The 24820-nt window shown below is 43.0% G+C and overlaps 1 protein-coding gene across 10 annotated transcripts in view; it reads right to left on the bottom strand.

Annotated features, from left to right (window-relative positions):
• Window positions 1–24820, bottom strand: part of FANK1 (fibronectin type III and ankyrin repeat domains 1) — a 112188-nt gene that overhangs the window by 71429 nt on the left and 15939 nt on the right. The gene's annotated exons all lie outside the window — the stretch shown is intronic.

Here is a 24820-nt window from a genome sequence, read left to right as displayed (position 1 = left end):
ACTGTTGGGAAGATGTACAGGAAGCAGGGCCTACCATTATCAACATCCTGCACTTGGTCTTTTTCAGGGCAAATCATAGGAAATAAAATTTGTCAAAATTCTTGGTTTGTAGGACACAAAGTATTATTGCAAATAGCAAGTCTCAAGACGAGGCTGTGTGATTTATGCATTCCTTATGCACAGCTTATCTGATGCATCTTGTCCTCACAAAGTCTGACAGTTCCAGATAAAAGAGCATGTGAAATTGCCACCAAGACAGCAAAGTGGCCTGAAGAAACAAAGGTTCCAATGAAAAACTCCTACACATATTCCATCCATAACTCGATATTGGGGGGCTCATTGAACACGGGGGCCATTTTTAAATGCATTTGAATTGCTCTTGTTTGCCCTAATTTCAGATCTCAAATTTTCTGCATTTTTCTACCATTATTAATCATTCCCCGATTCAAAGACAATGAAAAGTAGCAAAAGCTAAAGTGGGAGATTGAAAAAGATGAACTTTGGCAGTACCTTTGAAATGCTGAAAACTCCCCTATGTAACAATAAAATTCTAAAATCTAATGGCTAAAATGGTATGCAGGACTATTTTGAAACGAATCATGACAGTCAAGAAAGTACTGATAATAAAAATGACAACGGAAGTGCTAAGACTAAGAATGATAGTATTCCTGAACATGAAATAGAATTTCCAAATAGAAAACTATTTCTACTCTCTGCACAACCTCATTTTAATGAATTTGTTGACTTCCATAAGTACCCTGAGCCTTTTTTTTTTTTTTTTTTTGGTCTTTTGAGGGCTACACCCAAGGCTTGTGGAAGTCCCAGGCGAGGCCTCTAATTGGAGTTCTAGCTGCCGGCCTACACCACAGCCTCAGCAACATCAGGCTGCATCTTCGACCTGCGCCACAGCTCACAGCAACGCCGGAGCCTTGGCCCATTGAGCGAGGCCAGGGATCGAACCTGCATCCTCATGGATTCATTTCCACTGAGCCACAATGGGAACGCCTTTAAGTACCCTGAACTTTCATCCTGGTCTGTTACATACTGTGAATACAAGTTTTTCACCTCCAAAAATCATGATTCTCTATTTATAGAAAATCGAATGGAATACGAAGCATTTGATAAGGAGCTCCCGTCACTGTGGATTTACGCATAAAATTTATGTGGATTACACGTTAACTTGAATTAAAATGTTCTTCACCGTTGCCTTGGACAGACAAGAAAGGACATTCAGCATTACTGTCAAGGACCAAAAAGAATAGTTTAGGGTATTTACTGGTTAAATGAAAAGGTTCCCCATCAGATATAACAATGAAAACTGATGTTTTCAAATAAAAGAAATTTCAGGGAATTAGACTCACTGCTGCATTGGATCAATTTTTACATGAACGCTTGGAAAACTGTCAAAATGAAAGGACCAGCGTGATTTATTTAGCCAAAACAGCTCATAAAGAATTAATCAAAAGAGGGGAAAACGTGAACTAAATGAAGTGAGAAATCAAATCCACAAACCAGACATCAACTAACACTCTCCTGCTCCAGACTCTATCAGACTCTACAAGAGTGAATGGCTTTGTGGGTGTGCCAGGACGAGTGCTACTCCAAGACAGGAAAACAATTTGCTGTGCAGAAAACTCATTCTTAAGTTTTTGGCGAAATTCATCTGAAATTGAGGCCCGCCCAGGAATCATTCAAATGCAGTTTTGGCTTTTCAGCGGAGGGAACACTGCTCTGGGCAACTGCAACCCACGTGCCACACCTGCCATCCTCAGCGACAAAACGGCCGTTAGAAATGGTATTCCAGCTTCACGCCCGCTCTAGACACACGAGTAAGTATTTAAAATATATTCTGGAGGTCCCACCACAGCACAGTGGTTAACGAATCCGACTAGGAACCACGAGGTTGAGGGTTCGATCCCTGGCCTCGCTCGGTGGATTAACGATCCGGCATTGCTGTGAGCTGTGGTGTGGGTGGCAGATGCAGCTCGGATCCCGCGTTGCTGTGGCTCTGGCATAGGCTGGTGACTACAGCTCCGATTCGACCCCTAGCCTGGGAACCTCCACGTGCCGCGGAGCGGCCCTAAAAAGCAAACATAAATAAATAAAATAAATTAAATAAAATTAAAATTAAATAAAAGTATAAAAAAATAAAAATTAAACAAATAAAATATATCCTGGGCGCCGCTCATCCCTAAAGCACATCAGACAAGGTTGCCTCACGCAGAACCTGAAGTGACTGACTACTTCAGGATGACAACAGCTATGCTTTTTTCTTGGGTTTCTGTCTTATATTGGACTCCTGGAGGGTTTGGGGAGGGGGCAGTACCCAGGGCATGGGGAAATTCCCAAGCCACACCACAGCAGTGACAACAGTGGATCCTTAACCGCTAGGCCCCCAGGGTACTCCCTCGATGTGCTTTTTTTTTTTTTTTTTTTTTTTTTTTTTTTGTCTTTTTAGGGCTATACCCACGGCATACGGAGGCTCCCAGGCTAGAGGTCGAATCAGAGTTGCAGCTGCCGGCCCACACTACAGCCACAGCAACTCGGGATCTGAGCCACGTCTGTGATCTATACCACAGCTCATGGCCATGCAAGATCATTAACCCACTGAGCAATGCCAGAGATAGAACCCTAGTCCACATGGCTGCTAGTCAGGTTCGTTAACCACTGAGCCATGGCAGGAACTCCTCGATGTGGTATTTTAAACATCCATGCCCGCCTGGATTTTTCTTTTAAAAGTCTCCAGGTAATGAGGGGGTCTGTCCATTACAAAGCAGTGAAATCTTGCGCACAACAACAGTTAAGCACAAGGACATTTGAGTGACCCTAAAACATAGAAATTATTCTGGCATCAAGAAGCAAATTGTAAGAGAAAAATTTTCAGATCTCCGTCAGAGCAGGAACTAAAGCTAGGATGTAAATTTCAAGCACAATGAATAGATCCTTGGATTGTCTGATAATCCAATTAATAGGGAGAAGTCCATCATATGAGCACAGTGGGAAAGTACCGAAATTTTTGCTGCGTTTTCCTAAAAAAATGAATTGAAGATAAAATGAAACTCCTAACTGCCCCTATTTTAAAGACATTAGTGACAAAGTGTGTAATTACAAGTGTCCGCCATTTGTTGAGAATTTACAATGACTCTGGGCCAGGAAAACGTGAAAGGACCACACGGGGAGGAAACCTGGTGGAGAAGTTTCAGCCAATTATCATGTAACATAGCAAGAACATTATATAAGGAGTTTCATAATGTTAGCACCAATAGTTTAGTGATTACATAAATGTAAAGACCAAATTACCTCTTTAGCTACAAAAGTATTAAATCATTGTTATACCAAAGCTACTATCATAATATACAGCAAAATATATAGGAAAAAATGTAATACAAATGTAATGTGCAATTTATTAAAATGTTATTTTTCTGGATTTTTACTCTTTTGATACTTGTCAGCTATGTGCCTTTTTTGTTTGTTTGTTTTTGCACCTTTTTAGGGCCGCACCTATGGCATATGGAGGTTCCCAGGCTAGGGGTCCAATGGGAACTGTAGCTGGCGGCCTACACCACAGCCACAGCAACACGGGATCTGAGCCGCATCTCCGACCTACACCACAGCTCATGGCAACACCGGATCCTTAACCCACTGAGTGAGGCCAGGGATCGAACCCACAACCTCATGGTTCCTAGTCAGATTCATTAACCACTGCGCCACGATGGGAATTCTGGCATTCTTTTTCTTAAAGAAGACTCCCCAAACTGTTTCAGCACCCACAAAAGCTTGATTTACCTCTGAATGGAAGTGAAATTACTAGAAAGCTGTCAGTTTCTTACCATGCTGACCACCGTTTGGGCAACAGGCTGTAATAATCAACGACCTGGCAACTGAGAGACAAAGTGAGCTTAAGGCGGGCCTCCGTGGTTCATTTATCAGGTAGTGCGAAAGGCCTTCTTGTCGGGCACTGTGCTCGGCTACGTGGATACAGAGGTGAGCAGACCAGGCCTGGGCTCCCCTTCAGGAAGCTTCCAGGTCCACGGGGCAGAGGAAGAACCATCAGGTCATCTCCCCGTGACCAACGGTCAGTGCAGCGAAGGAATATCACAGAGAAGACCACCACGGAGTACAACTGGGTGACTTTCAGCAAAGGAACGCACGGGGCTACAGAGGAGTGGTGGTGACACCAGCAGAGACGGGAGAGAAGCTCCGCCCACACGCTCAGACGAGGAGACCAGCGATGGGGAAGCAGCGCGGTCTCAACCCAGCGGGACGCCAGCACCGAGCGGGAGGGAACAGCGCTGGGATCCACAGCTCAGCAGGGCCCACGGTAACATGCCTGCAGAGCTGGCACAACTGTACCCGGGCTGCCAGGAGGGACAGGTCCAACAGGAAACGGTCACTGCGTGGTGATGCAGACAGACTGATATAGAATCCTGGCTGCAACATTGCAGCCACCTGCGAGATGCCTTTCCTTGGTGGCTGGGGCGGGAGCTGAGTTACTGCCTGAGAAGCTGCGAGGTACTCTGCACAGAGCTTAGTACATGGTGCTTAGCACACAGCACTCAACAAACAGAAGCTGCCCCCAGTGTGGCCCTTCCTCCCCTCCCCTCCCGCAGTCTGTTTTGTCCCTTCCACTGGGTCCGGGATCAGCCATAACTCATCCAGGACTGAAATTCTGCCCACAACTCATTCTCTATGAATAGCCTCGCAGCCCTGAGATCTGCAACTGCTTGCGAGCATTGCCACCTACTGCCTAGGCTAGATCCGTCCCAGCCCTCACCCAGCATGCCGTCAGATGCTGCCAGCCAGCCTGGCTGGGTTACCTGTATGACTTACACGCATGACCTGCCCTGCTGTTCATCCTGTCCTGCCGAGCCTGTTTCCCGGGTCACCTGCCCCAGCTCTGCGAGCCCAGTTTCCTTAAGAATGTAATTAAGCACAATCAGATCTTGTTTCCAGTGTCCTCCTTCCAAACCAGGCTGCCAGCTGTCACCTCAAGCCTATAAACAGCTCTTGCTGACTTCTAACTCACTGTGGAAAAGGGAACCACAGAGTTATGCTGATTAAAAAGCATCTGTTAAGTAAGTGCCACACCGGGTTCTGAGTGGGAGGCTGAGAAGTAAAGCTTTGGGCTGTATTTCAGCTAAGCTACAAGCCGCTCCAAGAACCTGGAAGCCTCTTTTTCTTTTTTTTTTTTTTTTTTAACCTCCACCTATAACACCCCACTCCAAGATTCAGTTCACCATAAGCTCCACCTCCAAGAGCTGAATTCTCACATCTCTTCAATTTCTGACACCCCGTATCTACACAGGAATTTAACAAATATTTCAACGAGTACTTATGAAAAGCTCTGTTTAAGAGGGCGCTGTACTAGACAACTTCACTGGTTGGGCCTAGGGTCAGTCTGTCAGTCTGTCTGACTCCTATGCCGCCCCCACAGCTCTGGGTTACGGCCTCCGGCCTGGAAAGACCCCATCCCCAGCACCTTCGCTCAACTTTTTGTCATTGATCATGTCAGCCTCATGCACTGGCCCCAATAATCCCAAACTCCGTATGTTAAAAATGGGACTTTCCTTTCCCTCCAAATCAACTCCCTGCAGACCAGCTCTCCTGCTGCCCCGGGCAGGTCATCATGCATCCACCGACCCTACACCTGAATTCTTACCACCTCTCCCAGACCAACTGTATTCTTCCTCTCCCACACCTGCGGTCCCAGGTCTTGCTGCTTCTTGCTTCCTTCCCACAGGCAGATGACCATGCAACTTGAGCCAGTTATAAAATCTGCTCGGTTTAAGTCCCATGAAATGCACTGTGGCCTCTGTTTCACGTTGGATGGGCAATCCGCAGGCTCACTTTCCCGCCCAACCTCACTTGACTCCATGCCCTGCCTTTTGCTGCTGTCATGTCCCCTGAAATCCACCTTCCAAGCATCACTCTTTCCAGAACTGCCCCCTGCCAACCCCCAGGATAGAGCTCATAGAATCTGCCCATCCAGTCCGCAATCCAAAATGCTAACAAGAGCCCTGACTCTACCCTTCACCTCCCCTTCTGCCGGGAAAGAAGACTGACGCAGGCAGTATTTATTCTTATAAGAAATGTATAGATTTGTCAGCATTCAATTACATGCATCCTTAATGGGCATTCATGGCAGAAGAATGGCAAACCTAAAGCCACATTTCCCCTTTTTCACAATTATGCTTAGTGCACTGTTGCTATCTCAGCCAGTGGGAACTTTCCTAGGCAGCAACTCTGCCTTCACTGGATAGTGGCCCCAGTCAAAAGGAAATGATACCAAATCCTCCTCAGCTACCCCCTGGGCCAGAAAAAGGCACTGCTCTATGAGGCAGTGTTATCCAATGATGTTTCTTTTTCTCTGTCTCTTTCTCCCTTTCTTCTTTTTAGGGCTTCACCCGTGGCATATGGAAGTTCCCAGGCCAGAGGTTGAAACACAGCTGCAGCTGCCAGGCTATGCCACAGCCACGCCAGATTCGAGCTGCATCTGCCACCTACGCCACAACCTGCGGCAACACCAGATCCTAAACCCACTCAGTGAGGCCAGGGATCGAACCTACATCCTCACAGAGACAACACTGGGGTATTAACTCGCTGAGCCACAACAGGAACTCCCAAGGATATCATTTCTATACCATCTCGAATTTCTGCCGTGCTCCAAGTATCTATTACCTGTAAAATTACTGACTTAAATGTCCTAACTTGAATTTTATGCCATAAGCAAATGGAAAAGCCAGAGTCCTTTTTTCCATCAACTTCAGAAAGTCACTATAAAAATATAAAATGATCAATGTTTTTACATGTTAATGCCTCAAGTCACTTCATACACCAGCTTTTAGGAAGTACTGATTTAATGGAAACAAAATCTTTCCCACTGCCTGAAATTCCATCACTAAAATGTAATTGGTCTTAAAAGAGTTTAGAATACATATGGTTTGATGCCATTTTACATGAAAGCCAAACAGGCAAAACAATGTATGTTTAGGGGTATATTTGTGCATGGTCAACTCTAAAGAAAATCTAAGAAACAAAATGCAGAATATCTTTCAGTTAGGAGAGCAGTCTAACTACTGAACTATCATCTCTTCACTTACATGAATCTAACAGTTTAACTCTAAACTTAAAAGCAAGCACAATTTTAACATTTTTTCCCTCTACCCCCATTATCCTGAAATTAGCTCTTAACTGATTCCTACATTAGATTATAAGCACTTTAAGAGAATAACAGTGCTTTGTCACACTTATTCCCAGAACCAAACAAAACACAGATAAGTGAACCAATGAAAGACCTTAGAAACCAGAGGCGGGCCCGTATCTAAAAATAGTGCTTGATTTATAACAAAATATAATGAAGAACGGTGGGGAGGAGCTCCCCTCATGGCGCAGTGGAAACGAATCCGACTAGGAACCATGAGGTTGTGGGTTCAATCCCTGGCCTCACTCAGCGGGTTAAGGATCTGGCACTGCCGTGAGCTGTGGTGTGGGTCGCAGACGTGGCTTGGATCTGGCGTTGCTGTGGCTGTAGTGTAGGTTGGCAGCTACACTCCAATTAGACCCCTAGCCTGGGAACCTCCGTATGCTGAGGGTGCGGCCCTAAAAGGACAAAAGACCAAAGGAAAAAAAAAAAAAAAAACAAACAGTGGGGAAAACATGGACATTTTAATAAGGAGCAGTAAGTCCACAGGATAGCCATATTTTTTAAAAATCTACACCATCAAACTTCCATAGAGATTATCAATATAAATGTGAAAAAGCTTCTAAAAGATAGCATAGAATATCATCATGACCTTTGATTTGACAAAAAAAATTCTGTAAAGAGTACCAAAACCATTATCCATAAAGGAAATAGACTCTCTTGAAATTATTTCCAGTCACCAAAAGAAATCATGAAGAGAATGAAAAAGCAAGCCACCACCTGGGAGAAAGCATATTTGGATCTAGAACGTATATAAGAATTCCCACAAATCAGTAATAAACACAAGCAACTGCATGCAAAGTTAGGCCAGAGACGCAAGGAGACCCTTCCCCAAAGAAAATACCCAAGGGGCCGATACTACGACCCAGGACAAGGTGCCCGACCTATTTAGGCCTCAAGGAAAACCACATCACCCTGAGATACTACCCACCCGCTGGAGTGACTCAATCAAAATTAAAAATTTTTTAAAGCTGACACACCAGTAAGCATTGGGAAGGAGGTGGAAATCAGCTGGAACATTCTAGCACAAGCAGTGGGAGGGTCAACTGAAGAAAGCAGCGTGGGGCATTTTTAGCAGTACCTCCTCGAGCTGAACACACACACATCCTCCGTCACACACCATTCGCACTCCCGAAACATACCCACCAAGAGGGCGCACGTGTGCACAGAGCACGTGCACAGAAAGGTCACAGCAGCCGTCCCCATCAGAGACCCCCGGACACAACCCCGATGTCCACCAGCAGGAGGAGAACAACAGCGAAATGAAACGTGCACAACAACGAACGCCAGCTCACCACTCAGAGCCATCATCATGATGCATCTCACAGGCCACGCCGAGGAAAAGAGGCCACCCACGAAAAAGTAAGACTCTCTTTGTCAAGTGAAGAACCGGCGTTCCCGCCGTGGCACAGTGGGTTGAGAACCTGGGTTGCTGTTGCAGTGCGGGGTCCATCCCCAGCCCAGCACCGTGGTTAAAGGATCCAGTGTTGCTGCAGCTGGGGCTCCGATTCAGTCCCTGGCCCAGGAACTTCCTCATGCCTTGGGTGCAGCCATTAAAAAAAAAAAAAAAAAAAAAAGCAAAGAACCAGCAAAACTATGGTGTAAAAAGTCAGGATGGGAGATCCCTCTGGGGAGGAGGCAAGAGCAGGAACTGGAAGGGGTTTAAGACAGGCTTCCGGGTGTGCTAGGAATATTCCAAGTCTTGACGACAACTGTGTAAAAATCCATTGAATTGTATGTGTATAATCTTACCTGTATGTTTCTTATACCTGCACATACTTACCCACAAGTGCCTATAACTCAATAAAATGTTTTCCCTGAAGAAAAGTATGAGGATGAAACAGACACTTGGCAGGACACAGAAGCCTAGGGAGTTTGCTTCAGGAGACTATTACTAAACAAAACACAAAAGGATGTATTTCAGGCAGGAAGAAAGTGACCCCAGGTAGAAGGTCTGAAATATAAGAAGGAATCAACAACAGCAAAAACGGTGAATTTGTGGTTCAAACTAAATATTAAATCAGTAATCTCCCATGAAATATAAAATGCAAAGTGAGGAGTTCCCATCGTGGAGCATCAGAAACGAATCCGACTGGGAACCATGAGGTTTCGGGTTTGATCCCTGACCTCACTTGGTGGCTTAAGGCTCTGGCATTGCTATGAGCTGAGGCATAGGTCTCAGATGTGGCTCAGATCCTGCATTGCTGTGGCTGTGGTGTAGGCTGGCAGCTGTAGCTCCGACTGGACCCCTAGCCTGGGAACCTCCATATGCTGCAGGTGTGTCCCTAAAAAATGGAAAGTGATGAAATCTATCAAAACCGGAATGAATCGCAAGATAATTAGACTTCATGAAAAAGTTGCTCTCAAAAGATCAGACACTGTATGGTTTCATTCATATCATGTTCCTGAAACAACCAAACGATAGAGATGAAGAACGGATTGGAGGTTGCTGGGGGTGAGGGGGAGAGAACTGTGTCTGTGGGCACAGAACAGCACAGGGATCCTTCTGACAGACTTCTTCCATGTCTGGACAAAAGCAGTGCTCCTTTATGGGACAAATGCACATAGAACTACACACAGACACATGTAAAAATGGTAAAGTCTGAATAAGATCAGATTGCATCAGCGTCAATTTCCTGGTTATGATACTGGCATACAGTTTTGCAAGATGTTAACACGGAGATGAACTGAGTGAAGAGTGTGTGGGATCTCTCTTTTTTTTTTTTTTTTTTTTTTTTTTGTCTTTTCTAGGGCCGCTTCCAGCGGCATATGAAGGTTCCCAGGCTAGGGGTTGAATCAGAGCTGCAGCCGCCGGCCTATACCAGAGCCACAGCAACGTGGGCTCTGAGCCGCGTCTGCAACCTACACCACAGCTCATGGCAATGCCAGATCCTCAACCCACTGAGCAAGGCCAGGGATCAAACCCACAACCTCATGGTTCCTAGTTGGATTCGTTGACCCCTGCGCCATGACGGGTACTTCGGGATCTCTATTTCTTACAACCTCGTATAACTCTACAATTATCCCAATAAAAAGCTGAAAATAAATGTAACTATAATAACTGGATAATTCAAGAGGAGTTAAGGTAATTAGAGTATTCTAAAGCTCACTGAAGTATCATCTGGAAGAAGGATAACGACTTTAGACACCTGTAACTTAAATATGCATGTTTAGACTAGCATGATGACTAGCACTTGAAGGATAGAAGCAAACACTTTTAACTCCCAAATGACTAGAGCAGAAAAAATATCACAACAGAAGGCAAGAAAAGGGGCACAGGAGAACATAAAAGTAGGGCAAATAGCAAGAATCAAATAAGATGATACAAATGCATACAGACACACATATGCACACATATCACACACGCAACTATTATGTACAGAATCCATATGAAGCTACCTTATACATGCAAACTGACAAAATGATCCAGTTTAAAATTATTAAATTGCTGGAATCCAATTCCATGCTGTTTACAAAATCATATCTAATATATAAAGATACAGAATGATTGAAAATACTACAAGTAAATAGATAGGTAATACAAACACACAGATCAGTTTAATATAGCTATAGTAACTTTGGTTAATCACAAAGTCGAAAGCACATGGAAATGAAGAAAAAAAATCATTGAAAAAGAAGTTCAAGTTACAAAGAAGGTATATTTTTAAAATCATATGTATCCAAATATAGCCTCAAAAAGTAGCCAAATTTGACAGCATATAGAGAAAGATGCATAATCATGTGGGATTAATATAACGTATTTCTCAGCAAATAGAAAAGGTATAAAGGATTAAAGATTTTAACAAACTTATGAAAAAATATACTCAATGGATACATTAGAACACAAGATCTAACAGTTCCAAAAAAACACTTCAAGTAAATGTGAAAGTTTTCAAAAAAATTAACCATATACTTGATGGTAAAGCAAGTAACAAATTTGGAAGAAGTGGAATAATACAGTTCACAGTCTCTGACAAGAACATAATTAAGCTGACAATGGGAAGCAAAAGGCTAACTAGAGAATTCCCATTTTAGAAATTGCATTTGGAGTCGATAAGCAATGAGATGCTGCTGTATAGCACAGAGAACGGTGTCTAGTTACTTGTGATGGAACATGATAGAGGATAATGTGAGAAAAAGAATATATATATATATATATATATATGTTTATACATATTTGTGTGTGTGTATGACCAGGTCACTTTGCTGTACAGTAGAAATTGACAGAACACTGTAAATCAACTATAATGGAAAAAATAAAAATCATACAAGAAAAAAAGAAAAAGAAAACAATAATAAAATAAAAATAGATAATAAATAGTTGCCAACCTGGGGCAAGACTGAAGCTCCTTAAGAGAGAGAAAAAAAAAAAAAAAAAAAACTTCGAAATAATCCATAGATCAAAGAAAATTTTAAGAAAAATTACCAGTTCTACATACTAAAGACAATAGGATACAGCTGAATCCATTCTCAAAGGGATATATATAATCTTAAATATGAACATTTGAAAAAAAGATAAACTAAGCATTGGTCAATAAATTAGAAATAGAACAAGATAAACTAAAAGAAACAGGAAAGACATAATAGAAATAAAATACAAACACCCTAGTGAATCAACCAAGATAAAACTTGTTTCTTTTAAAAGCACAATAAAATTCACAAACCTCTAGCAAAAATTATTAAGAAAAAGGACAGTAGAAAAATAAACAATATAAGGGCTGCACTATAGGCCTGAAGACTTTGAAAAGATAAACTGCAATTATGAATAACTTTATGCCAATCAACTTTAAAGTATAGATGAAAAAACAAGTACCCAGGAAAAAGCAACATCAAAACTAACTCAAAAGTAGAATTACAAGGCATATTAATTATATTGACCCAGTAGTCAAAAAAAAAATCTGCCTTTAAAGAAATTTCCAGGCCCAGGTGGCTTCACCAAAAATTTTCATGAAACATACAAGTTTTTTAAAAAATCTAACACTAAAAAATGTTTAAAAATCTAACACAAGCTCTTTCAGAGAATAGAGAAAGAAACACTCCCCAATTTGTTTTATGAGGTTAAAACAAAAACAACCTTGATACCAAAACGCAACAGGCAAGTGCAAGAAAAGTTAGGTCAGCATTATTCAATGCGAGTCAAAAATTGTTTTTAAAGTGTACCGACAAATCTGTGGTACTACCCAAGATGCAGTCATGGGTGCTACAGCTGGCTGGTCATTTCCACTGATTAAAAGGAAAACTCTCAGAGTTCCCGTTGAGGCACAGTGGTTAATGAATCAGACTAGGAACCATCAGGTTGCAGGTTCAAACCCTGGCCTTGCTCAGTGAGTTAAGGATCCGGCAATGCCATGAGCTGTAGTATAGGTTGCAGACGTGGCTTGGATCTGGCGTGGCTGTGGCTGTGGCGTAGGCCAGTGGCTACAGCTCCAATTAGACCTGTAGCCTGGGAACCTCCATATGCCGCGGGTGCAGCCCTAGAAAAGGCAACAAGACAAGAAAATAAAACACAAAAATAAATAAAAGGAAAACCCTGGACCAAATATTTTTAAGTGACCTGAGGATTCTGAAAGGTAAATAGCAGGCTGACTGGGAAAAGTCAAAGCCAGAAGGATGATCAGCATGGCAGGTGCAATAGACTGTATTCTGGGCCAAAGCAAACCCTAACAAAGTCCAAGAACGGAAATCAAGTAAGTATGTTCTCTGACAACAAAAACTCAAAATCAGTAGAAACATTTCTGGGACTTTGCCAAATATGTGGAAATTAAACAACAGATTTTATGATTCAAAGAGGTGGTCTCAAGGAAATTTAGCAAATACGTTAAGTAAATGAACATATAACATCAACTTATCAAAATTTGCCCTTAAAGGGAAAGTTATAGCACCAAATCCATTAAATCAGAAAAGAAAAATATTACCAAAGTATCTGCTTTAAGAAAATAAAGAGCAGGAAAAATACAAAGCAAGTAGTAGGAAGATTAACATAAAGAGACTAAGTCACTAAAATTTAAAACAGAAAAAAAAAAAAATCAACAGGTAAATCAATGAAACCCAAAGCTGGTTCTTTTGGAAAACAACATTGATAAGCTTCTAGTCAGACTAAACAAGAAGAAAAGGGACAAACACAAATGATCAACAAGAGGAATGAAAAAAGGAACATCATTTCAGACCCCACAGACATTAGAAAGTTAATAAGAGATACCAAAAAGAGGAAAAAAGGCTAAATAAAGCCAGTTTCAATTTACCTCTGTTGTGATATTATTGTGTCCTTTTACTAGATAAGTTAGAAGATGTTAAAGGTGCATCATATTTAATAAAATATTTTAAAGCTTATCAGGTTCTAGACCCTGACATGACAATGCTTTTTACTCTGAAGAGCTCATGATCTTATCCTACAGACTGACTTCTTCCTAAACACACACATTCTGTAGCTAGGGAATGCTAATAGGATCCTTCACAAGAAATCAACAAAAATTTAAAAAAACAACAACAAACAGTATGCTTATAAATTCTACAAATTAGATTACTTAGATCAACTTCTTAAAAGACAAAGTACTGAAGGAAACCAGAATGTCACCTCAAAACATGCCTCTCTGACATAAAAATCATTTTTGCAGTAAAGGCAATTAAGCAGCAGCACACACGGGAAAAGCGCTCTATCTCCACTGTCCCTTTTCTACCAAAGGGCAGGACATAAATGCCTTTACTGGAGAGCCACTGATCAGCTCAGAGACGGCACCAGAGGAATCCATGAACAAACATTCCAAGTTTTCCTCTCACATATCTACCTTCCCATAGTTTGCTGCCCTTGAAAGCTAGAAACTCTTTCCTTTCTCCTACCATTTCTCTACGAAGGTATTGCTCTTTGTTAAAGATGCTCTGTAAGCCAGAACTCTAAGCCACCCTAAGTCACTTTGCACTGAGGTTTCTCCTATGTGATGTGTACTGAGAAAGTTAATAAGCTGTTTTTCTCCAGTTACCCTTTTTGTTAAAGTGCCCCAGCTGGAAATTTGACATGGACCAGATCAAGTGTTGCTTCCCCGACACGACCAAATTCAGGAAAAAGATAGAGGCAATACTCTTGTATCATTAAACTGAAATGGTACAGCCACTCTGGAAAATAATTTGGCAGTTTCTTATAAAGTCAAACATGTACTGACAATGTGATGCATCGATCCTACTCGTGGGTACTTAACAAAGGGAATGAAAACCTATGTTCATACGAATGTATATAGCAAATTCGTTCATAATGCACCAAAAAGGAGAACTATTTCCTGTTCCCACAGTGGTGAACACACATATACCATGCTATTTCCATTCAATGAAATACTACTTGGCAAGAAAAAGGAATGAACCATTGACAAACCCAGAACAAGGATAAATCTCAGTGGCATTATGCTAGGGAGTTCCCGCCGTGGCTCAGTGGCTAACAAACCCAACTAGTATCCATGAGGATGTGGGTTCAATCCCTGGCCTTGCTCAGTGGGTTAAGGACCTGGCATTGCCATGTGCTGTGATGTAGGTCACAGATGCAGCTCAGATCTGGCATTGCTGTGGCTGTGGTGTAGGCCAGCAGCTACAGCTCTGATTCGACCCCTAGCCTGGGAACCTCCATATGCTGCAGGTGCAGCCCTACAAGGACAAAAGACCGAAAAAACCAAAGGCACTATGCTAAGAAAAGTAGCCAGACTCAAAAGGTCACATATTGAACGATTCCATTTACATGACATTCGGAAACGGTAACACTAGAGGGATGCGGACCAGTGACAGCCAAGGGTCCGAGTGGTTTTACTACCAAAGTGCCACAAGGTAGTTTCTAGAGTGATGGACTGTTCTGTGTCTTTATTACAGAAGTGGCCACACAGCTCTGTGCTTGGCAACGTCATAGAGCAACACACCAAGAAGAGAAGAGTGTACAGCACGTAAATTTTTTTTTTTTTTTTTTGCTTTTTAGGGCTGCACCTGGGCCTATGGAGGTGCCTAGGCTAGGGGTCCAATCAGACAATCAGAGCTACAGCTGCCGCCTACGCCACAGTCACAGCAACACCAGATCCAAGCCACATCTGCGACCTACACCACAGTTCACGGCAATGCTAGATCCTTAACCCACTGAGCAAGGCCAGGATCGAACCCACAACCTCATGGGTACGAGTCAGATTCTTCATTTCCACTGTGCCACAAGGGGAACTCATGTATATTTAAAAACAAAGTTTAAAGATGTACTTGCAAACTAAGGCCATGCATATATAAAAAGAATGTGAGTTTTGTCTATATCAACAAGGCTTGATTTTACCATGAATCAACAGTTATGACAATCAACACATTAGGAGACTAAAGGAGAAAAAAGGTTCATTGCAGATGCATAAAAAGTACCTGATGAAATTCAAAACTTGCTCCATTTTAAAAATTACTAAGCAAACAGGAAGAGAAGGGACCCTCCCTAATCTAATAAAGGAGATCTATCACAAATAAAAGATACCGTTCTTGATGTGAAACACCAAAGTATCCTCTGAAACTGAAAAGACAAAGATGATCACTGCCAGCACAACGGGTCCTAGCCAGGGCAACAGGGAAAATAAATTAGAAGAAGAACTGGCGGAGTTCCCGTCGGGGCGCAGTGGTTAACGAATCCGACTAGGAACCATGAGGTTGCGGGTTCGGTCCCTGCCCTTGCTCAGTGGGTTAACGATCCGGTGTTGCCATGAGCTGTGGTGTAGGTTGCAGACGCGGCTCGGATCCCGCGTTGCTGTGGCTCTGGCGCAGGCCGGTGGCTACAGCTCGGATTAGACCCCTAGCCTGGGAACCTCCATATGCCGCGGGAGTGGCCCAAGAAATGCAACAACAACAACAAAGACAAAAGACAAAAAAAAAAAAAAAAGAAGAAGAACTGGCGATGAAGGAAAAACTCATATACAGATGATGTGATTATGTACATTGATAACCAAAAAAAAAAAAAAATTTAGAGATAAATACTGTGAGTTGGACAGCTAAATGTAAAAGAATGAAATTAGAACATTCCCTAACAGCATACACAAAAATAAACTCGAAGTGGATCAAAGACCTAAATGTGTGGCCAGACACCATCAAAGTCCTAGAGGGAAAGAGAGGAGAACCCTTTTTGACATGAATCACAGCAATATCTTTTTTGATCCACCTCCTAGAGTAATAAAAACAAAAATAAACAAATGGGACCCAATTAAACTTAGAAGCTTTTGCACAGCAAAGCAAACCATCAACAAAAAGAAAAGACAACCAACTGAATGGGAGAAAATGTTTGCAAACCAAGTGACTGACAAGAGATGAATCTCCAAAATAGGCAAACAGCTCATGCGGCTCAATATCAAAAATACAAGCGACAAAAAAAAAAAAAAAAAAAAAAAAAAAAAGGAGTTCCCGTAGTGGCGCAGTGGTTAACGAATCTGACTAGGAACCATGAGGTCGCGGGTTTGGTCCCTGCCCTTGCTCAGTGGGTTAACGATCCGGCGTTGCTGTGAGCTGTGGTGTAGGCTGCAAAGGCGGCTCGGATCCCGAGTTGCTGTGGCTCTGGCGCAGGCTGGTGGCTACAGCTCGGATTAGACCCCTAGCCTGGGAACCTCCATATGCCGCGGAAGCGGCCCAAGAGATAGCAACAACAACAGCAAACAACAAAAAAAGACAAAAAGACAAAAAAGACAAAAAAATAAAAAAATAAAAAAATACAAGCTACCCAAAGAAAAAAATGGCAGAAGATCTAAATAGACATTTCTCCACAGAAGGCACACAGATGGTCAAAAAGCACATGGAAAGATGCTCAACATCACTAACTATTAGAGAAATGCAAATCAGAACTACAATGAGGGAGTTCCTGTAGTCGTGGCTCCGAAGTAACAAACCCCACTAGGATCCATGAGGATGTGGGTTTGACTCCCAGCCCTGCTCAGTAGGTTAAGGATCCAGCACCACAAAAGAGCAATGGTAGGCATTTATAAGCCTTCCCCCAAATTTGTTTTATAAATGGGTATATGTTGGAGACCATGGAAAATGCTGACGATGTAGTGAACAAATTCGGTGCCCACGCAAAAGCACAACCACGGAGATAGGCTTATCATCAACTGCACCTGATTTTGCTCATTAACCTGCGTCACGTTCTCTAATAAAAGGCACATGAAACCTAGGTGCCTTTGTTCTACTGAACGGAGTGCCTCCTGGTCCCCCACCTTCTGGGTGGAAGAGGGTCTTGAGTATTCTGTTATCCCACACCGTCCCTCTTCCAGGATCTCCCGTGGACCTGCAGCACTGGCCAGGCAGATATAAACCCATAATAAGCCTAGTTTTTTTTTTTTTAAAAAAGACACCCTAACCCCAAAGCCTCATCTAATATTAGAAAGTATTCATCTACTGATAGCTCTGGCAAAGAGCCTGCAAAACAATGCTATAAATTTTGTGCCACTGCTGGCACATCATTTTCCAGCATTTTTTGCTCTCGACCAACAGCAACTGCAGTGGCTGAGGCCAGACTCGGACATACTCTCCACTTGTGATCCTTGTTTAACATGTGTCAACCATCCCCATTAATCACATAGAGAAACAGACGTGTTTATAGGGCCTTCTACCAAAAAAACAATCACTTCAGGGCGTTTGCACTTATTACCAGGACTACTCCATGAGACAGAAAATTCTTTTTATTAGAAAAAGTTTTATCAAGAGACATGTTTTCAGCCAAAACGAAAAAACTCCCTAGATTTCCTACTTGACAAATCTAGTGAATTCTGATAAGCAGTATAAATGCATTTGGACACCATATAAAGACGGCTGCAAGGAAACACTTAATCTAGTGTCCCATCCAAGACTGAGCTAATGTACCATCACAGTTTGGAAAGACTCAAACCAGAAATTTCAAAGTTTGCTCTAGATCTTAAACCCAGAAAAAAGATGAAAAAGTACAAACGATTGTGCAGTCCAAATGATTGCCAATTTCTTCTTCCAGATTCTCTGTCATATTTCTTAGCTATTGCAGGAAATGCCATTTTATGTTTGACAATGCTACTCAGCAATGAGAAAAAATGAATTCTAAAACTAATACATTTTTAAAGCCCAGACACAGATTGCAAGAGATAGTAGTTATCTCCTAAATCCATATCCTTCCTGTATTAGGAGATACAGTCTCAGCATCATTTGTGGTGAAAAGAATATACTATTGATTGTAGCATTAACAAAATCTATACTTTTTGCGAAAACTCACGGTCCTTTTTTTTTTGGCCACGGAAATTCCCAAGCCAGGGACAGAACCACACCACAGCACTGACTATATTGGATCCTTAACCCACTAAGCCACCAGGGAACTCTGAAAAGTCATGGTACTCAAAAAGAAAATTACAAGAAGCAGCATAGGCCAAAATGAATTTTAAAAAGTCACACTGGGTGGTAAAGCAAAGAATCAAGAAGGAGCGGCCCCACGAGAATTCATACAATTACAAAAGTCAAATCACACAGTCTTGGGGTTGGTTAAAAAGTCAAGTCAGACAGAAGAAACCAGACAACAATCAATTTCAGTGGAAAAACTCACTTGAAGCTTTACCACCAACCTCAGAGCAATGCATCACACATGCAGGGTAAGGAGTCTACAGCAGCTGTGGGCAGAAGCTGGAGCAGGGGCACAAGACATGGAAGGAAGGAGGGGTCCAGCAGAATCCCGGCCAGAACAACAAACTCTCTCCCAGCTAAGGTGGTGAGGGTCGACTGGGTTTGCACGCCTTTGACCCACTTCAAACCCTCTGTGTTCCACCAAGAACTGACCCCTTCTCAACACCATGGTTCTCAAACCCAACACAGGAGAGCCGCCGCCACCAAGAGCTTGAGGGGCTGGCTTGTCTTTTCTCCTGAAGGTCGGCAGAGGCAAAGGAACCTTCTCACCTCCGAGGTTTCCTAGTGCTTATTTTTGACACTCGACAACTCCCTATGTTAATGATATGAGACGTTTCCTTCTGACTGAATATCCCATGGCCAACTATCCCATAGCGATCCCACAGCTAACTCCCAGTTCTCTTTAGTAAACAAGATTCATCTTGGAAACTGCAAATTCCTTCCCTTTCCTACTGATTTAGTTTTTTGTTTTGGGTTTGTGTTTTGTTTTTGGCTGCACTCCCAGCATATGGGAAGTTCCCAGCCAGGGATTGAATCTGAGCGATGGCTGTGACCTGAGCCACAGCAGTGACACCAGATCTTAACCCACTGAGCCACCAGGGAACTCCCAAAGTTTACCATTTCAACCACTGTTGTGTGGACAGTTTAGCGGCACTAAAGACATTCGCATGTGCTACAACCATCAGCACTACCCACCTCCAGAACTTGTCATCGGGTTAAATGAAAACCCTGTACCCATCCACTGAACAACAGCCTCTTCCCACCCCTACCCCGTCTTAGGCGCTGGCAAGCACTACTCCACTTTGCATCTACGAATTTGATGACTTCAGGTAAGGGGTATGAAAATAAATTTCTAGGCCCCAGATGGAGCCACTCCTGCTGGGATTCCAGGTTGGCACATGGACTTTTTCATGTTACTGTAAATGTTCTGCTTGACCAGATCTGTGGTATAGCCAATCAGCCAACCCCACTCTGGGCTCTACACTGATTTCCTCATTCCCGAGGTTTCAAAATAAGGTCAGAAACGCACCCCTGGCCAAGCATGTTACTGCTGCCAACTCTGTACAACTCACTCTCGCCCACCTGCCCTGGGGAGAAGCGTGCCACTGCTGTGAAGCACTGTACCCCCAACCCATGGGTTTTCCCTCAATCAAGACAAGATTGTCACTAAACTGATGTTTTTTGGTCATTTGACAGTGGAGTCCTACAGTATTTGTCCTTTTGTGTTTTTTTAAATTTTTTTCCATTACAGTTGGTTTATAGTATTCTGTCCATTTTCTTCTGTACAGCAAAATGACGCAGTCACACACACACACATAGTATTTGTCATTTGGCTAGTTTATTTCATTTGGCATAATGCCCTCAAGGTTCGGCCGTGTTGCAGCCTGTATCAGAAATCCTTGCCTTTTTAAGGCTGAGTAGTATTTTCTCTGCTCATGTGTCGATGGACATGGGTCACTTCCATCTTTGAAAGTGAATAAGCAAATGGCAAGTGTTTTAACCAGATTTTTTTGTACCAAAAATACAGATTAAGCAATAAAAATAATTTGTTCCTGGCTCACAGAAAACGTTCTCTTTGTAGAAGATCTTCATAAACCTGTCTCCAAGGCACACAGATAGCTTCCACTTTCTATTGGTGGAAATCCTATTTAAGAGTTCTCTTTAGGAGTTCCCGTCGTGGCTCAGTGGTGAACGAATCCGCCTAGGAACCATGAGGTTGCGGGTTCAACCCCTGGCCTTGCTCAGTGGGTTGAGGATCCGGCATTGCCGAGAGCTGTGGTGTAAGTTGCAGACTCGGCTCGGATCCTGAGTTGCTGTGGCTCTGGTATAGGCTGGCGGCTACAGCTCCGATTAGACTCCTAGCCTGGGAACCTTCATATGCCGCAGAAGCAGCCCTAGAAATGGTAAAAAGAAAAAAAAAAAAAGAGAGAGAGAGAGTTCTCTTTAGGAGTTCCTGCTGTGGAGCAATGGATAAGAATCCACCTACAGCAGCCAGGTCCCTGTGGAGGCAAGGATTTGATCTCTGGCCTGGAGCAGTGGGTTAAAAGGATCCAGCGTTGCTGCAGCTCAGATTCCATCCCTGATTCAGGAACTTCCACATGCCACAGACGTGGCCAAAGAAAGAGTTCTCTTCACCTTTACAGACTCCCCAGAGTTGCAAAATAGCTCAATAAACCACAAGGGAAAAAAGAAACTGCTAATCGCAAACAAACAGTTATTACCATCCGTCAAGTTAATACAAAGAGCAACCCCAAAGCTGAAAATGTCAAGTGCAATTTATGCTTCAATAGGACAACTACATATGGTTCAGATTACACTGTTTCAGGTTTTCTAGTTCAGCCTTGCATTGCCTTTCACTTATTTGAAGTTGAAAAGGACAGCCTGCTTCGCAGATGCTAACGATTCTGGCCTATGAATATGCAAATGACCTGTCTGGGGAGAGGCAACCCTCCCTCCACGTGGTCAAGCCACTTGGGCATCATTTTCAGGACTATTTCAATGTTTCTCATCTATAGATATGGCTGTTCTTTGAATCCCTTTCAACTGGTTGTAACATGTTACTGGTTATTTCATTAATTAAATATTTAACACATTTATATGTATGTATACACACACACACACACACACACACACACACACGAGTTTTAATTGCACCGTTTTTTGACAAAATACTTAATAGAATGGGTGAGTTAATTCTGTGCTACTCCAAGTATGGCTTGTGGAAGCGCAGCCTGGGCATCCCCCGGATGCTTTTGTTGGGAATGCAGAAACCTGGGTCCCCATCAGAAGCACTAAATGTAAACAGGACATATTGAAGTTAGAGCCGTGGTAGGTTAACACTCATCACTGACCTCACGCACGGCCTGGAGGACGGACCTACCAGCCTCCCCCATTCCGTCCCGGGACCTTCCCAGTGCTTCCTGCCTCCCTCTCACCAAGCCTCCCCCCCAGTGGATGCCGAGTTCATTGCCAGAGACCTTCCCATTTCAGGTCCAAGCCCAACCCCACCCAGAGGTCCCCAGACCACACCTCTGGCCACCAAAACCCACCTCCCTGCCCTCCTACAATGAATAGAAGCTTCAGGAAGTGGAAGTGAACTCAGAAAGACCCAGGCCTCAGATAAGCATTCAACATGTATCCTCTCAAATTTGTTCGGGGCAGGAGTGGAGCTCAACCATACCCGGCAAAAATCTTCTTCCTTATACTTAATTGCTCTTGCTAGAGAGAATTGAAGTCTTCTCCTTAAGGGAGAAAAGAGTGAAAATACTTAAGAAACAGCCTTGAGTCAGCCTTTCTTAATCCATCTCTCTACGGGGTTGCTGTATCTTGAGGTTTCCAAAGCCGCCTCATTTTCAAATCTTTCATTTCCTTATTCAACCATACTTGAGAGCCTACCCAGTATTGGCCTTGGGAACATGTGGAGACACAGGTGAACAGGCAGGGTTGGGTCCTAGCCTCCTGTTGGCTTACGGGTTAGTTAAGGATGGGTGTGGAATGCAGAACTTCCCACATAAAAAGAGATGGCACATGTTTAAAAATACACAAAGGGATGCACAACAAACTTTTGGGCAAAGAAAACACAATGCAGGAGTTCCTGGTGGCCTATCGCTTTAAGATCCATTGTTGCTGCTGTGGTTCTGGTCACTGCTGTGACTCAATTCCATCCCTGGCCGGGCAACTCCCGCATGCCATGGGCGAGGTAAAAACAGCAACAAAAAAACATGATGTCAATTTAGAATGTGATGTCTCAAAAAAACTGAAGATGCTTTCACATATTGTAGGTTGGGGGGGGAACTCTTGTCTGTAGAAGGTGATTTTTCTGAGGGCAAGAGCTGTATTCCATACTATAATGGATATCAGGGAGTTCAGAATAGTTCTAGCAGTAACAAGTGAGAGCAAATATTTGAATCATTATACTAAGAAGTGGCTTCGGGTAGAGACTCCCCCCATGCCCCCATGCTCTTGTGGAAAGATGGGTGTGTCCTCATCTACCCATCAACTCCCTCTTTTTGTGGTTCTTCTTAGACACCCTTTCAGCTATCAGTTGGGTTCACATTATCTGTCTTCTTCCAGACCTTGTTTCGTGCTTTATGTCAAGGTTTTCATGTGAACTGCAGGTCGTGAACCATCCAGGCACTGCCACAGTGGACTCAGTTCACAAGTATCTCATTTAACCCTCATAGGAAGCTTAAAGACAGAGCTCAGCATTCCGCCCCCACCACCCCCGGCCAAGACCTGGGAAGCAGAGACACACCCTAAATCCTAGAGCTGGTCATGGTAACCCAGGCTTGCCCAGTTCCAATGCCCATCTGTGCTGCCTTGCCTCACTGCCTTGTTGCTACCACAATCTTGTAAATTTGCTCTTATCAAAAATGAACACAAAGTCAACAGTACCCTTGGAAAGTAGTGATGGCAAGGACTATTATGAGAGGAGAAAGCTTTAGTAGAACAGCGGTGGCAAACTAGCCTGACTCATGCAAGCTTCCAGTAATCAAGTGAACATCTGACAGCTGATTAGTGAATGAGGCACTGCAGAGCCAGCCCTTCGGACGGGGTCGGCTGCATATATGTGCCTCCTGGCAGAGCCCAGCCTAAGCATCATGCAGAATGGGAACCACTCAAAATGTGGACATGGGATCCGAAAAGGATGGAGAATGACCAGACTATCTTTGAATCATTCTGTTGGATATTTCAAATCATTTTGTTGGATATTTCTGTCAATTACCAATTCAGAAGAGCAAGGAGGCAAATGGTACATGTTTCTCTTAAAAGGATACAAAACAGGGAAGCCATTTTCCTTTTCAGGAAACAAATTTGATAATTGGCCTTGTCAGGTTTTTTTGTTTTGTTTTCTTCCTCCATGATTGACTACATTTGATTCGTTAAATTCGATGGTTTTTTGGAAGTTCTTAATCCTAAACTCATACTCTTAACATTGGTTCACATTAAAGCTAAAGAAAAAAAACTTTTTAGCTAACAGTTCCAGTACTTTTCAGAACTTTTACTACGTTTTTAAATTAAATTTTGGAAAAAAAAAGTTACATTATAAACAGCAGCAACTAGTCTAAGTCTACAATGTTTTTAAGAGGGTGAGAGTGTTTTCTTTCCCTGAATTATTATGATCTCAAAAAAAGCAAAGTAAGATGCTGAAAACTAGAAGAAAAATGTTTTTTAAAAGATGCTGGCAGGAGTTACCGTCTTGGCTCAGCAGAAACTAATCTGACTAGTATCTATGAGGACGCAGGTTCAACCCCTAGCCTTGCTCAGTAGGTTAAGAATCCAGCATTGGCGTGAGCTGTGGCCTAGATTGCAGACACAGTTCTGATCTGGAATTGCTATGGCTGTGGCTGTGGCAGAGGCTGGCAGCTATAGCCCGATTAGACCCCCTAGCCTGAGAACCTTCATATGCAGCAGGTGTGGCCCTAAAAAGACAATTTAAAAAAAAAAGAGAGAGAGAGAGATGCTAGCAGTGCAAATGAGAAAACAGGAATGGAGCTATAACTCTAGACCAGACTGAGGGGAGAGAGGAAGGAGGTGGTAGAAATTGCCATTTGTTTTCTTCTTCCCTGGAAAAGCACTTAGGTTAGCTTCTGAGCAGCTGTTAGTCCTTGAACAAGGTCAACAAACAGGTTTTATCTCATGCAAATAATTGCTAAGGACTGGCCAGGCCCCAGCAGCGTTCATCTTAGCACGAAAGGGTGCAGTCAGAGGCAGGGTGGAGCTGCAGAGAAGCTGTGTTTGTTGATCCCACCCTCTATCCAACCAACAGCAAAAAATGACCCAGCATTGCCAGGCAACCATCTCTTAGCTCTCCACTCACCAATGATGGCGATTACGTGGCTATTTTAGCCCCAAACATCTTGTTTTTGAACCAGAACTTGTCAGAGAGAAAGATGGATACCACAGATTCTACATTTCTTATCCATGCCTTTGGATACTGTCAATGAAAACAGTCAATCAATAATCTATAACACGTTTTATCTGAGCCAAACTAAGGAG

This window comes from Sus scrofa, chromosome 14, assembly GCF_000003025.6.
Source record: "Sus scrofa isolate TJ Tabasco breed Duroc chromosome 14, Sscrofa11.1, whole genome shotgun sequence".
In the NCBI taxonomy this organism is placed as follows: Eukaryota; Metazoa; Chordata; class Mammalia; order Artiodactyla; family Suidae; genus Sus; species Sus scrofa.
The sequence above is the reverse complement of the archived record's forward strand: the minus strand, read 5'-3'. Positions and strand labels throughout refer to the sequence as shown.